General features: G+C 43.4%; 1 protein-coding gene across 11 annotated transcripts in view; it reads left to right on the top strand.

Moving 5' to 3' along the window:
• LOC144495152 (LIM domain-binding protein 2) overlaps positions 1–15705 on the top strand; it is a 454000-nt gene that overhangs the window by 103504 nt on the left and 334791 nt on the right. The gene's annotated exons all lie outside the window — the stretch shown is intronic.

Below are 15705 nucleotides of genomic sequence, written 5' to 3'. Positions count from 1 at the left end.
GAAGTTGAGGGTTATGGAGGACAAGCAAGAAAGTGGGAGTTACGTTCACAATCTGATCAGTCATGATTTATTGAATGGTAGAGCTGGTGTGATGGACTGAATGGTCTACTTCTGCTCCTATTTCTTATGACATATTATTGGAATAACCGATCGAGGGTTTTCTATGTCACTAATTATGCTTCATTTTAAGACTCGTTTTTAAAAAATGCTTTTTTAAAATCCCTGGCAAAGTCAGCATTTATTGCTTGTCCCAGAATGATTGCAGTTAAGAAGATTGTGGCGTGTCACCTTCTTCAATGCTGCAATCTCTGTGGTGTAGGTGCAGTGCTGTTAGTGGAGTGGTGCAGTCTTTTAGCTTAGTGATAATGAAGAGATGACAATACAGTTCCAAATCAGGGTGGTGAATTAGTGGGTAACTTTTAGGTGGTGGTATTCCGATGTGCTTGCTCCCTTGTCCTTCTAAATGGTAAATTTCCTGAGGGGTATTATCAAAGAAGTTTTGATGAGTTGCTGCAATTCATCTTGTAGATATTAGACAATACAATAGTGGTGGCAGCTGTGCCAGTCAAGCAGACTGCTTTGTCTTGATTTTTCAAGACTCCTGATTTTCCCCTGCAGATGGTGGATGGGTTTAAGGAATTAAATTGTACTACCAATGTGGCAAAGTTATTCTAGGTTGTCGAACTCCTCATCTAGGGGGGCATCGAGTTCACCAAAATTGTAAATTTACATTTCCTTTTTAATAGGAAAACTTGCGTTAACATTAAAGATTTGATTACCTTTATGAAGGGCAGTACTTTTTATTTAAAAGCAAAATTTATATTATTTCATTACAGCAAACCATGATATCAAAGCAAACACTCGTCATTTACCTGGCCTCTGCTTTTAACTGGCTCATATCGTGGCTCTATTTTGTAAAGCATACACATTATAGCAGAGAAAGAAGTTATAAGTTACATTGACAATGCTTCTATTGCATTGGTTAGTGCAAATTATTTTGTTGCCTTAGATTTTTTTCTGTTTCCTAGCTTCTGGCTGTGTTGTATGCAAAGTTGGGCTATCAAATTTCTAGATGTGAAACTGATTGCAGCATTAATAGTGGAGAAGGAAAGGAAATGGTTGGAGACTCGGAGTCTCCACCAGTCACCATTTGCAAAACATTCAGTGCATTTCACACACACCTTCAGATCAGTTTTAGACAAAGCAGAAAAGTGGAGGATTGAAAAACTAGGCGATGTTAAATTTTGTAAAGGTATAGCTGACAAATAGCTCTTAGAAGGTAGGTTTTGCTGGTGTTGTACTGATGGTAAGCTGCTGGAGGAGAGTTTTCTGCTCTTAATATTTCCTCTCAACAATGGACCAGTATTTTTAAATGCTGTGCCTCCCTGGAGAAATGGCTCTATGTTTACATAGCACAGCAAAGCTTAGGCTAAGACGCTTATTAAAGAATCCCCAAAAAGGGGAAGCTGTTGCTGTCTGAAAATAAATGCATTAAAATTGGATGTATTAAAATTAGTCACGTTTATTCTTAATGGCTAGTTGCATGGATTATTTTTACAATGTACCCAATCATAAGTATAGTTTAATCTCTTCCATCATTATTACATTCTCAGACTTTTGAGCAGCCTGAGATGAAGTTTGCATTTGAGCAGTTACCAATATTTCTTGCACAAAACGATTTTGCTTCGAAGAGAATAAATCTCTCAATTCTCTCCCATTATTACTTGATCTTCCTTGAAGCTCCTGTAGATGGGTGGACTGACACTGCCTGGACTGCTCTTCAACCAACTTGGTGTCATGTGGGGATCCAGCAGTAAGCACCCCGAACCTTTCCTGTCGCCTCGGAAGCAATACATTGACCTTAGTCAGCATGTCCCTGCATCAATATTATGAGAGAGAACTCGATGTCGAATTGTTATGCACCCAAGGACTCAAGACATTGCACGTAGGTACCATTGCTGCTGACGAGAACCCTGAAAATTTCACCTGCTGCTTTCGATCTGTCATCTTTATCTTCAACAATCTTTTCCAAATGTAATCCACTTGTTAGCGAGTGGGCCGGTAGGAATGGGAAATGGAGCCGGCAGAAATTGGCGGGGGGGGGGATGGGGGAAAGTGAGTGGTGATGCAATATGCATAACATCAGCTCTCCAAGCAAATATTTCTTCATGAGTGGTATGAAATCCTCTTCAGTCAGGATTTTTAAAGCAAGGATAAAAATCAGGTCAGATAGGGACATTCTGTCTTGCAGTTTTCACCACATATGCTAATGACTTATAAGGAATAGAGGGTTGTAGATCCCATTTTGCGAGCACAATAAGTTGTGTGAATGCGAGCAGCAAGTTACGTAGGGACACAGACAGTCTAAGTGAGCAGAGAAAACTTTGACAGGTAAAATTCAGTGTGGGCAACTGTGAAGTCATCCACTTTGCATGAGAAAGACATTCAAATATTTTCCTTGCTAGTCTAGGAGTTGTGCAGCATTTAAGTGCACGGATACATTAATGACACAAAGCTAGCGCACAAATACAAAATTAATCAAAAAGGCTTATAGAATGTTGGCCTTTTTCACAAGGGGATTGGAATTCAAACATAATCTGATGCTTCAGTTGTATAGCTCCTTATTCAGATGCAGTCTGGAGTACTGCATTCAGATTTGTGCAACTTTCCTCAGCAAGGATTAATTGGTCCTGCAAAGAATAGAGCGCAAATTCATCAACATTATACTAGGGCTTAAGAATGTTAAGTAATCAGGGCAGATTGCATGAACTTGATTTTAATTCCCTTGGGTTTAGAAAGTTGAGGGATGATCTAATTACAGTGATACATCAGGGTCGATGCAAATAAACTATTTCTTCTGGTGGGGAGAATCCAAAATGGTCAAATAGTTAAAATTATGATATTTAGGAGTGAAGGTGGAAACACAACCATTTTTTCACACAAAAGAAAGTGGAAATCTGGAGCTTTCTTGAGATTTTTAAGACTCAACAATAGACTCTATTGGGTAAGGTTGGCACGTAATATGTAATCAAGGAATGTAACTGAAGCTGAGGCACAGATTGGTAGGAGTGACCATCGTACAGTCCTTGTGGAGACAAAGTACCATCTTCATGTTGAAGATACTCTCCATGATGTTGTTTGGCACGGTCACCGTGCTAAATTGGATAGATTTTGAACAAATCCATCAACTTATAACTGGGCATCCATGTGGCGCTGTGGGCCAACAGTAACAGCAAAACTGTACTCAACCACAATCTATAAACTCCAGTCACAATATATCCCTCACTCTACCATTACCATCAAACTTGAGAGTCAATGCTGGTTCAATGGAGAGTGCAGGAGAACATGCCAAGAGCAGCATCAGGCATACCTAAAAATTAAGTGACAATGTGGTGAACATGGGACTACTTGAGTGCTGAACAGTGGAAGCACCATGTGATACAGAGCTAAGTGATCCCACAACACACAGATCTGATCTAAGCTCAGCAGTCTTGCTACATCCAGTTGTGAATGGTGGTGGACAGTTAAACAGCTGACTGAGGAGGAGAAGGCTCCACTAATGTCCCCATCCTCAGTGATGGAGTAGCCCAGCACATCAGTGCAAAAGATAAAGCTGAAGCATTTGAAACCAACTTTCGTCATAAGTGTAGGATGGATCGTCCATTCTTGCTTCCTCCAGAGGTCCCCAACATCACAGGTGCTAGTCGTCAGCCAATTTGATACACTCCACGAAAAATAAATAAAGCACTGTATACTGCAATGCCATAGGCCCTGACAAGATTCAGGCAATAACACAGAAGCTCCCGAACTAGTCACACCCATAGCCAAGCTCTTCCAATACGGCTACAACATTGGCATTTACCGGCCATTTGGAAAATTGCCCAGTTATGCCCAGTCCACAAAAAGCACAACAAATCTAACCCGGCCAGTTACTATTGATCATCAGCAAAGTAATGGAAAATGTTGTCAACAGTGCTATCAAGTAGCACTTACTCAGCAACAAGCAGCTCACTGACGCTCAGTTTGCATTCTGCCAGGGCACTCGGCTCCTGGCCTCATTATAACCTGGGTCCAAACATGGACAAAAAAGCAAGACTTGGACAATATTCAGACTATTAAATGACAAGTATTTTCATACCACACAAATACCAGGCAATGACCATCATCAACCAGAGACAACTATCTCCTCCTGACTTTCAATGGCAATACCATTGGAATAGTGGGATCTCCCACTATCAACATCCTAGGGGTTATCATTGACCAAAAACTGAAATAATAATCTCCACTTGCCTGAGTAAGTGCAATTTCAACAACACTCAAGAAACTCGACATCATCCAGGACAAAGCAGCCCACTTGGCATCCCATCCACTACCAACACATAATGGCAGTACTGTGTGCCATCTACAGGGTGCACTGCAGCAACTCCCCAAGGCTCCACTGACAGACTGCAAACCCGCAACCGTTACCACCTAGAAGGACAAGGGCAGAAGATGCAAGGGAACACCACCATCTGCAAGTTCCCCTCCAAATCACACACCATCCTGACTTGGAAATACATTACCTTTCCTTCTCTCACTGGATAAAAATCCTGGAACTCCCTCCCTGTCAGCAGTGGGTATACCTACAACGCATGGACTGCAGCAATTCATGAAGGCAGCTCACCACCACCATCCCAAAGGATTTTTAGGAATGGGCAATACGTGCTGACCAAGCAGTGATGCCCATACCTCAGCAATGAACAATAAAAAAATTAACCATGACCTAACTGAATGGTAGAGCAAACTCAAAGGGTTAGATGGCTAACTGCTATTCCGCTGTATCTATTCTTGTACAAGTATTCATCACATTAAAGTTTCATTAATCTATGTTTAAAGCACCAGATTAAGGATTTTGTCCGAAGTGAGTTATCCTTCAATATTTTTTACATTGCTTCATTCATAATATTATAAAGTAATCAACCTTTGGGATGATAACAATATGGTTAAGAATATAGCAATTAATTTAAATTTTGCATTTAGACCAAAATGGCGCATTTTTGCGTAGTTATAAGTAGTTGTACAATCTAACGTTGACACGTTTGTTCTTGGTGGTAGATCATGCATTGATTTTAAGTTCAAATCAAGAAACAACGAGAAGAGAATTGAGAATCGAAAAGGTCTGAATTGTCCTCGTGAATTTGAGTAGAAAGAAGATCGGGCAAGTTGAAAAATAGGCTGCCAATATGCTACAATCAATTTGATCAATTTCACCCCAAGAATGGTTTTTTTAACTCGCATCTAATTATCTGATGAATCACCAGTACCCTAGTTAAAAGAAAAAGTCTTGGTGTTTGCCTTTGTATGTCAGCAGTTTGCGAGCTATCAATGAACCTCAAATCTGATTTGCCTTGCATTATTATAACCTCGGCAGAACCCCAGTTAGACAGTGATATCTGTAATAATACTCAATTTCTGTCTTGATTGGTCAGTTTAAGGGGCAGGTATATTTGGTGGGGTGACACGCTGGAACATGGAAGAATGGCATGCACAACGCATGTGTGGATGCCATATATGTGAACGCCGACAGTTTGTGGCGACTGAGGGGAGGGCAGTTGGTGGAGAACAAAAATAGCACAAGGTAAAGAAACTCAAAAACAAAGTTAATTTAATGGGGAGAGTGTTTCCATGAGGAATGAGATGCGGACGGTATGGGAAGATTGGAATAACATGGCACAGGAAGGTAGGATGAGATGAAACAATTGATTAAGTGTGGCAAAATGGCAGGGACAATTATTTGATTCAACTTGTAATTTGAAATCTATTCTTTGTGCTAAAAATTAGAATTCATGAGATTTGAATGGAATGTTTTAGAATAGCTGTCAGCTGAATTAAAAAATTACATCATATTTTGAGAGACAGGAACTACAGGCATTTAGAGACGCAAGGACTGATTAGGTACAGTCAGCATGGCTTTGTGAGTGGAAAATCATGTCTCTCAAATTTGATTGGGTTTTTTGAAGGGGTAACCACGAAGGTAGATGAGGGCAGTGCAGTTGATGATGTCTACATGGACTTTAGCAAGGCCTTTGACAAGGTACCGCATGGTAGGTTGTTGCATAAGGTTAAATCTCACGGGATCCAGGGTGAGGTATCTAAATGATTACAAAATTGACTTCTTGACAGAAGCCAGAGGGTGGTTGTAGAGGGTTGTTTTTCAAACTGGAGGCCTGTGACCAGCGGTGTGTTATTTCTCATTTATAATAATAATTTGGATGAGAATATAGGAGGCATGGATAGTAAGTTTGCAGATGACACCAAGATTGATGGCATAGTGGACAGTGAAGAAAGTTATCTCCAATTGCAACGGGATCTTGATCAATTGGGCCAGTGGGTTGACGAATGGCAGATGGAGTTAAATTTAGACAAATGCAAGGTGATGCATTTTGGTAGATTGAAAAAGGCCAGGACTTACTCAGTTAATGATTGGGCGTTGGGGAGAGTTACAGAACAAAGAGACCTAGGGGTACATGTTCACAGCTCATTGAAAGTGGAGTCACAGGCGGACAGAGTGGTGAAGAAGGCCTTCAGCATGCTTGGTTTCATTGGTCAGAACATTGCATACAGGAGTTGGGACGTCTTGTTGAAGTTGTACAAGACATTGGTAAGGCCACACTTGGAATACTGTGTACAGTTCTGGTCACCCTATTATAGAAAGGATATTATTAAACTAGAAAGAGTGCAGAAAAGATTTACTAGGATGCTACCCGGACTTGGTGGTTTGAATTATAAGGAGAGTAAGACAGACAGGTAAGGTAAGACAGCCGAACTTAGGGCCTTAATGCTTATGAGGAATTTGGATGTGGTTGCGGTGACAGAGACTTGGTTGAAAGAGGGACAGGACTGGCAGCTGAAGATTCCGGGGTACAAGTGTTTTAGGCGAGACAGAGGAGGGGCCAAAAGAGGTGGGGGAGTAGCAGTATTAGTTAGAGAACATATTACAGCGGTGCAGAGGGAGGACAATTCAGAGGGGTCGTGTGACGAGTCACTGTGGGTGGAGCTCAGAAACAGGAAGGGCGCAGTCACTATGTTGGGGTATACTACAGGCCCCCCAACAGCCCAAGGGAAGTGGAAGAACGGATATGTCAGGAGATACTGGATAGGTGCAGGAAAAATGGGGTTGTTGTAGTGGGAGACTTCAATTTCCCTGGTATAGACTGGAAATCGCTTAGAGCTGGGACTCTGAATGGGGAGGAATTTGTAAAATGCGTACAGGAAGGTTCTTTGAAACAATATGTAGATAGCCCGACTAGAGAGGGAGCTATACTGGACCTAGTACTGGGGAATGAGCCCGGTCAGGTCTTCAAAGTTTCAGTAGGGGAACATGTGGCAAATGGTGACCACAATTCTGTTAGCTTTAGGATAGTGATGGAAAAGGATGAGTGGTGTCCCAAGGGTAGGGTGTTGGATTGGGAGAAGGCTAACTTTAGTGGGATTAGGCAGAAATTGGCAGCTGTTGATTGGGAGAGGCTGTTTGAGGGTAAATCCACATCTGGCATGTGGGAGTCTTTTAAGGAACAGTTGTTAGGGCTGCAGGACAGGCATGTGCCTGTAAAAAAGGATAGGAAGGGTAGGATTCGAGAACCGTGGATAACCAGGGAAATTGAGGGACTGGTCAAAAAGAAAAGAGAGGCGTACATTAGGTCCAGGCAACTGAAAACGGAGGGAGCTCTGGAGGAATACAAAGAAAGTAGGAAAGAACTCAAACGAGGAATTAGAAGGGCAAAAAGGGGTCACGAAATGTCCTTGGCAGACAGGATTAAGGAGAATCCCAAGGCATTTTATTCATACGTTAGGAACAAAAGGGTTGTCAGGGAAAAAATCGGACCTCTCAGGGACAAAAGTGGGGAATTATGCTTAGAGCCCAAAGAAGTGGGGGAGATCCTAAATGAATACTTTGCGTCGGTATTCACAAAGGAGAGGGATGTGTTGACTGGGAGTGTCTCGGAGGGGAGTGTTGACCCGTTAGAGAAAATCTCCATTACAAGGGAGGAAATGTTAGGTTTTTTAGAGAATATAAAGACTGACAAATCCCCAGGGCCTGATGGAATCTATCCAAGGCTGCTCAGGGAGACGAGAGATGAAATCGCTGGGCCTCTGACACAAATCTTTGTCTCCTCACTGGACACAGGTGAGGTCCCAGAGGATTGGAGGATAGGTAATGTGGTCCCGTTATTTAAGAAGGGTAGGAAGGATAACCCGGGAAATTATAGGCCGGTGAGCTTGACGTCCGTGGTAGGGAAGTTGTTGGAGAGGATTCTTAGAGATGGGATGAATGCGCATTTAGAAAGGAATAAACTCATTAACGATAGTCAGCATGGTTTTGTGAGAGGGAGGTCATGCCTCACTAACCTGGTGGAGTTTTTTGAAGAAGTGACTAGAATGGTTGACGAGGGAAGGGCCGTGGATGTCGTCTATATGGACTTTAGTAAAGCGTTTGAAAAAGTACCTCATGGTAGGTTGATGCAAAAGGTTGGATTTCATGGGATAAAGGGGGAGGTGGCTAGATGGGTGGAGAACTGGCTTGGTCACAGAAGACAGAGGGTGGTAGTGGAAGGGTCTTTTTCCGGCTGGAGGCCTGTGACGAGTGGTGTTCCGCAGGGCTCTGTATTGGGACCTCTGCTGTTTGTGATTTATATAAACGATCTGGAAGAAGGTGTAACTGGGGTGATCAGTAAGTTTACGGACGACACGAAATTGGCTGGACTTGCAGATAGTGAGGAACATTGTCAGAGGCTACAGATGGATATAGATAGGCTGGAAATTTGGGCAAAGAAATGGCAGATGAAGTTCAATCCAGATAAATGCGAAGTGATGCATTTTGGTAGAGCTATACGATAAATGGCAGAACCATAAAGGGTGCAGAGGGACCTAGGTGTGCAAGTCCACGGATCCTTGAAGGTGACGTCACAGGTGGAGAAGGTGGTGAAGAAGGCATATGGCATGCTTGCCTTTATAGGACGGGGCATAGAGTATAAAAGTTGGGGTCTGATGTTGCAGATGTATAGAATGTTGGTTCGGCCGCATTTGGAATACTGCGTCCAGTTCTGGTCGCCACACTACCGGAAGGATGTGGAGGCTTTAGAGAGAGTGCAGAGGAGGTTTACCAGGATGTGCCTGGTATGGAGGGGCTTAGTTATGAGGAGAGATTGGGTAAACTGTGGTTGTTCTCACTGGAAAGACGGAGGATGAGGGGTGACCTAATAGAGGTGTATAAAATTATGAAAGGCATAGATAGGGTGAACGGTGGGAAGCTTTTTTCCAGGTCGGTGGTGACATTCACGAGGGGTCATAGGTTCAAGGTGAGTGGGGGGAGCTTTAACACGGATATCAGAAGGACATATTTTACACAGAGGGTGGTGGGGGCCTGGAATGCGCTGCCAGGCAAGGTTGTGGAGGCGGGCACACTGGGAACGTTTAAGACTTAACTAGATAGCCACATGAACGGAGTGGGAGTGGAGGGATACAAAAGAATGGTCTAGTTTGGACCAGTGAGCGGCACGGGCTTGGAGGGCCGAAGGGCCTGTTCCTGTGCTGTATTGTTCTTTGTTCTTTGAGAGGCTGGATAGACGGGACTTTTCTCTGGAGCGTAGGAGGCTGAGGGGTGATCATATAGAGGTCTATAAAATAATGAGGGGCACAGCTCAACTAGATAGTCAGTATCTTTTCCCAAAGGTAGGGGAGTTTAAAACTAGGGGGCATAGGTTGAAGGTGAGAAGGGAGATACACAAAAGTGTCCAGAGGGGCAATTGTTTCACATGGAGGGTGGTGAGTGTCTGGAACAAGCTGCCAGAGTAGTAGTAGAGGAGGGTACAATTTTGTCTTTTAAAAAGCATTTAGACAGTTACATGGGTAAGATGGGTATAGAGGGATATGGGCCAAATGCAGGCAATTGGCATTAGCTTAGGGGTATAAAAAAAAAAGGGCGGCATGGACAAGTTGGGCCGAATGGCCTGTTTCCATGCTGTAAACCTCTATGACTCATTGACTCTGTAGATGAAGAGTGAAATGTATTGTTTCTTGCGCGCTACACGGACAAAGCATGCCGTTCATAGAGAAGGAAAGGAGAGAATGCAGAGTGTAGTGTTACGGCCATAGCTAGGGTGTAGAGAAAGATCAACTTAATGCGAGGAAGGTCCATTCAAGAGTCTGATGGCAGCAGGGAAGAAGCTGTTCTCGAGTCGGTTGGTATGTGACCTCAGACTTTTGTATCTTTTTCCCGATGGAAGAAGGCGGAAGAGAGTATGTCCGCCGTGCGTGGAAGTTTGGACAGAGCCAACAGATGGGAGCTGGTTTGCGTGATGGATTGGGATACATTCATGACCTTTTGTATTTCCTTGTGGTCTTGGGCAGAGCAAGAGCCATACCAAGCTGTGATACATCAAGAAAGAATGCTTTCTATGGTGCACCTGCAAATGTTGGTGGGAGCCGTAGCTGACATGCCAAATTTCCTTAGCCTTCCGAGAAAGTAGAGGTGTTGGTAGGTTTTCTTAACTACAGTGTTGGCATTGGAGAACCAGGACAGGTTGTTGGTGATCTGGACACCTAAAAACTTGAAGCTGTCGACCATTTCTAGTTCGTCCCCATTGATGTATACGGGCATGTGCTCCACTACACTTCCTGAAGTCGATGACAATCTCCTCCATTTTGTTGACATTGAGGGAGAGATTATTATTGTTGCACCAGTTTATCAGATTCTGTATCTCATTCCTATACTCTGATAACAGTCTCTACCCTCGAGAGTCTTGACGCTTCAATAAGCATGCCACCATACAAATTGGACTCAAAGAAGGAGCAATTATAATGTTGCTACAAAACCTGAATCCTAAACAAGGATTTTTCCATGGAACAAGATTGGTAGTTACGAAGCTGTTTTCTTTGATGATAGATGCTGTGATAACAGCCGACTTCTTGGAAATAATGTTTATTCCTCATATAATATCAGCTGTAAACCTACCTTTTCAATGCAGGGGAAAATAGTTTCCAATTAATTTTCATATTCTGACTATAAACAAGTCAAGGCCAGACTTCTAACAAAATTTACATTTATATTCCTTGACCTGTTTTCACACATGAACAGCTTTATGTAACTTTTTTCCAAACTGCCAAGTTTTGATTTTGTTGAAGTCTTTAATGACACAATGATGAGAAATCCTCTATTTAAAGAACTATGGTTGCAACAAAGATACTAATGTCTCGCAAATGTTTTGTGGGAATCTGCTAGTTTATTGGTTCTTGTTGGTCATCTGATCAGTAGTATACTTCATAAACACTTTGGCGTTAGTTTGGTTCAGTTGCATTATTCTCACCACAGTTGTGGTGAGACCCTACACTTGGACACACAGGCCAGAATTTTACCATGCCGCCCACCATGGAATCAGAGCGAGCGAGGGGTGGACAATGGAAATGTCCGTTGACCTTGGGTGGGATTTTATGGTTTTGGGATGAGCGAGGCTGTAAAATCTGAGGATGTGACAGGTGCTAAATAAGAAACAGTTCATTTGTCTTTTAGTTAGTGTTTCAGAGTCTACTTTAGAGTTGCATTGGAACACTCTTGAGTTGCTGACTGCTTCTTATGTGGTGCGACAGAACTGGATTCCATGGTTATGGCGGTGGCAGCTAGTTTTTAAAAAAAATTCCTGGCAAATGAACATTGCTGAAAAAGCTGACATTTCTTGTACAACCTTCGTTATCCTGAAAAGGTGGGCTAGGCCTCTTCAGAGGGCAGTTAAGAATAAACCACAGTAGTGTGGGACTGGAGGTACACAAAAGAATGACTAGGAATAGACAACAGGTTTCCTTCTCTCAAGGTCATTAATGGAGCAGTTAGGTTTTTATGTCAATTCAGTAAGTAGCTTCATGGTCACTTTAACTTATCAGCTCTTTATTTCCAGACTTTTAAGAACAGTGACTTTAAATTCCCGAACTGTGATGGTGGAGTTTTGAACTTGCATTCTCCAGATTGTTAGCCCAGCTCTCTGGATGAGAGTTTTATAAGTACAATTCTTCCTACACAAACTCCTCCTCCTCTTCTGTCTTGTTGACTGAATTCACTTAATTGGGCCTCTTCCTCACTCTCACTTCCACTGGCAACAGCAAAGACATCCTCCCACGCAGCATCAACAGTTTCCATGTCGGTCAGTAATCTGGGCATCAGGACTTCCTTATCAACACGCCACTGGATTTGAGCCTTGTCTGATTTCACTTGCCGTGGAGAATTGGTGCATTCACAGAGACGTTTGCTGTTTCAGAGCTAACTGTTGATGCTTGTGTGGAATCTTTGAATGTGTCAGGTGCAGCTGTTTCCCCTGCTGGTGGGGTGACCTCACTGGAATAGATTCTACATTCAGATGCAGGCAAGCCACATCAATGCAGCACTAGAGGTGATTTTTCTGCCTTGTGATGCCATACTACAGTCAATATCATAGCACCTCTATGAACAGTATGTTGATAATCCAGAAAGTGCTGGAAAAACTCAGCAGGTCTGGCAGTATCTGTGGAGCGAGAAACAGAGTTGATATCCATCCACAGTACCTCAAGTTTCAGGTGGCGAGCCATTGACCGCCTGTGGGATCTTCCAGTCCCACCAAAGAGAAGATCTTGCTGCTGGGAAGAGTCGGGAAATCCTGTCCAACGTTTCAAGTACAATATGACTCTTCTATGGAATTCCCAGTTCTGAAGAAGTCATATTGGACTCGAAACAATGGCTCTGATTCTCTCTCCACAGATGCTGCCAGACCCGTTGAGTATTTCCAGCAACTTCTGTTTTTATTTCAGGTCTTCAGCATCCACAGTAGTTTGCTTTTATTGTACTAATAATCCGCGTTATTTTTTTCCTCCATGCCCTGGACAGAATAACAGCACTGCAAACACCATAGGGTGTTAGAATTGGACTGGAATTTAAATTCCCAATTGTCCAGCAGCTTTCTTCACCCACTCCTCCTCATACTAGTCTCAACTATTACTGTCATTCTTTGCTTAGCTTTATTTTCCCCACCTAAAAAGTTACAGAGATTGTATAGCACAGAAACAGAACCCCACAGATCTAAACAGCCATTTACGCACCACATGTACCTTCCTTCCCCCACTTTTCTCCATCTAACCCTACGAGCATATTCCTTTCTCCCTCGTGCATTTACCTCGTTTGCCATTAAATGCATTCTACATTTTAACCATTGTTTGTGTTAATGACTGGCGAGCATTATGCCTGGCTACAGCATCTTTAAAAAAGAAAGGGCAGTTTAATCAACAATGATGCCTTTAGTCTTGCAAAATAAAAGTTGAGGAATTTTATTATTTAGTGATCTGTCAATCCTTTCCAGTCGGAACTTTGTGCTTTGTGCAACCAGACTTCAGCGTGCAATGAGTTTTGAAGCAGCTGGCCTAGACATTCTAATTCTTAAGCAAATTCATTTGCCACTCCCAATATTATAGAATTATAGAATCATTACAGTGCAGGAGGCCATTTGGCCCATCAAATCTGCAGTGACCACAAACCCGCCCAGGCCCTATTCCTGTAATCCCACATATTTACCCTGCTAATCCCCCTGACACAATTTACCATGGCTAATCAACCTAACCCGCACATCTTTGGACAGTGGGAGGAAACTGGAGTACCCGGAGGAAACCCACACAGATACGGGAAGAATGTGCAAACTTCACACAGACAGTGAACCTAGGCCGAAATTGAACCTGGGTACCTGGCACTGTGAGGCAGCAGTGTGAACCACTGTGCTACCGTGCTGCAGTATTGTAAGGTCAGATTGGCCAGCATGGTCCGCCACCTGGCTTACTGGAACCAGATTGAGTTTGAATCAAGCACCAGATTTCAATAGTCAAAAGCCATCTGGTAACTCTCATTAACTATTAATTCGAATTAAGATGAGGTGTTTTCTTTAATTAGCCCAGATTTTCACCTCAAAGGGAAGGCAAGGCTTTTGCCATGTCAGCAGAGATTACTATTTGTGTCTAATTCAGTGTGGCACACTCTATGTGAGGTCTGAGACGTCTTTGAGCAGCAGAGAGGCTCCTCACTCAGATTAAGGAATTCTCACAGAGCTACGCAGACTGCAAACCAGGAAGTGAAAAGTGTTAAGAAACTTGTACTTTGTAGGTCGAGGGGACGTCAGTTCCCGATGAACCTCGGGCCTCCTGCATATATGCCAGCTGGGAAATGGCCACACATGCGTAGTCTGTGGTTTTGTATTCTTTTGACCAAGGACAGCTCTGTGCACTTGTGCTGGGAAGAGAGAGAGGAATGATGTGAAAAGGCAGGTCACATGACATGCTGAGCATATCCCAAGGAGTAAGATGTGGGAGGAGGGCAGGGCGCAGGCCCCACTCCAGGGAGAGCTCCTAAAAGGCAGTCCCAGGTAAGGAATAAAAGCCAGAAATAGATCGCTTTTTAAAATCCTTTCGTGGCACATGGATATTGTTGGTTGGCCAGCATTTATTGCCCATCCCTCGATGCCCGAAGGCAGTTGAGAGTCAACACGTTGCTGTGGCTCTGGAGTCGCATGTAGGCCAGACTGGGTAAGGACACAGATTTCCTTCCCTGAAGGACATCAGTGATGATGTGGAGATGCCGGTGTTGGACTGGGGTAAGCACAGTAAGAAGTCTCACAACACCAGGTTAAAGTCCAACAGGTTTATTTGGTAGCAAATACCATAAGCTTTCGGAGCAGAGCTCCTTCGTCAGATGGAGTGGATATCTGTTCTCAAACAGGGCACAGACACAGAAATCAAATTACAGAATACTGATTAGAATGCAAATCTCTACAGCCAGCCAGGTCTTAAATGTACAGACAATGTGGGTGGAGGGAGCATTCAACACTGGTTAAAGAGATGTGTATTGTCTCCAGACAGGACAGCTTGTGGAATTCTGCAAGTCCAGGAGGCAAGCTGTGGGGGTTACTGATAATGTGACATAAATCCAACATCCCGGTTTAGGCCGTCCTCATGTGTGCGGAACTTGGCTATCAGTTTCTGCTCAGCGACTCTGCGCTGTCGTGTGTCGTGAAGGCCGCCTTGGAGAACGCTTACCTGAAGATCCAAGGCTGAATGCCCGTGACTGCTGAAGTGCTCCCCCACAGGAAGAGAACAGTCTTGCCTGGTGATTGTCGAGCGGTGTTCATTCATCCGTTGTCGTAGCGTCTGCATGGTTTCCCCAATGTACCATGCCTCTGGACATCCTTTCCTGCAGCGTATCAGGTAGACAACGTTGGCCGAGTTGCAAGAGTAGGTACCGTGTACCTGTCTGGAGACTGTTCTGTCTGGAGACAATACACATCTCTTTAACCTGTGTTGAATGCTCCCTCCACCCACATTGTCTGTACATTTAAGACCTGGCTGGCTGTAGAGATTTGCATTCTAATCAGTATTCTGTAATTTGATTTCTGTGTCTGTGCCCTGTTTGAGAACAGATATCCACTCCATCTGACGAAGGAGCTCTGCTCCGAAAGCTTATGGTATTTGCTACCAAATAAACCTGTTGGACTTTAACCTGGTGTTGTGAGACTTCTTACTGGACATCAGTGAACCAGATGGGCTTTTCCAACTTTGGACAATGGTTTCATGGTCATCAGTAGATTCTTAATTCCAGATATTTTACACTGAATTCACAATCCACCGTCTGCCATGGTGGGTTTCGAACCCGGGTCCCCAGATCAT

Source organism: Mustelus asterias, chromosome 1, assembly GCF_964213995.1.
Source record: "Mustelus asterias chromosome 1, sMusAst1.hap1.1, whole genome shotgun sequence".
Lineage (NCBI taxonomy): Eukaryota > Metazoa > Chordata > Chondrichthyes > Carcharhiniformes > Triakidae > Mustelus > Mustelus asterias.
This window is presented reverse-complemented; position numbering and strand designations above follow the sequence as displayed.